The sequence below is a fragment of the Mastomys coucha genome, chromosome X (assembly GCF_008632895.1).
Source record: "Mastomys coucha isolate ucsf_1 chromosome X, UCSF_Mcou_1, whole genome shotgun sequence".
NCBI lineage: Eukaryota > Metazoa > Chordata > Mammalia > Rodentia > Muridae > Mastomys > Mastomys coucha.
Genome location: NC_045030.1, coordinates 96,956,413 through 96,957,348, shown reverse-complemented (window position 1 = coordinate 96,957,348; position 936 = coordinate 96,956,413).

The window sequence follows — 936 nt, the reverse complement described above, 5'->3', positions numbered from 1 at the left end:
TGTAACTTGGGAACGTAGACTTGGGTTGTGGGAACAGTTGATAAAGTTCTGGAAAGATGCCATTCATTCTCTTTGGTTCCTCACTTCCTGTTGTTGACTACAGTCTTCCCAAGGTGTCCCTAGTCTCTCCCAGGCCCCTGTGATTTTCTCACATAGGTGTCTTCTCAGTTCTATAAATTCCTGATGTTCTGCAGTACTCAGAAAATTCTTTGAATGACAGGCTTTCTTTTGTCTGTTTCTAAAACGTGAAGCTTTAGGACCAAATTGTTAGACAGCATCAGGATTTCAGATTATCTCAAGTAGATTTTGTTAGATTTCAGAGCACAGCATCACTCTGATGGAGTCTGTCTTACATATAAATAGTTACTGTTTAAGATGTACACTTTGCTAGAGTTACAGAACCATTGTGAATTTCAAAGTGAGCAACCTACATGGTGCAACAGGTTGACTTGAATAAATTTGGCAACCAGGTTTGCCCAGAAACTAACTCCTCTCTCACATAAAGTCTTATAAAATCTTCATGTTATATGGAAATGGAAAGGAAGGTAGATAAGAAAGCTGTTATTTTTCAAGAATGTGGCTGTTTATCTTTAAGAAAGATAAACTATATATCCAAAATAATTTTGTGAGTTATTTTCTTTCTGGCATTTAATGTCTACAAGACTTGTGGGCTACTTCTGCCCTTTTCCTTTCTTGCTCTTCAACCTGGTGACACTTAATCTGCCTTCTCAGCTATTACTTCAAGTGTTTGTACTTGACTTTCTTGGGAGGAAAGTAACCCTGGTGGCCTGTTGTTTTGTTGTAGTTGTTGTTTTGAAAAGCCAAAATCAAACTCTTAAGGCTGCTGAGGCTAAACTCCAGCACAGTGTGCAGCACTGATGTGTGAGCTGGCAGAGCAGAATCACTCTTTAAGCACTCGCTCTTACAGGCAGACAT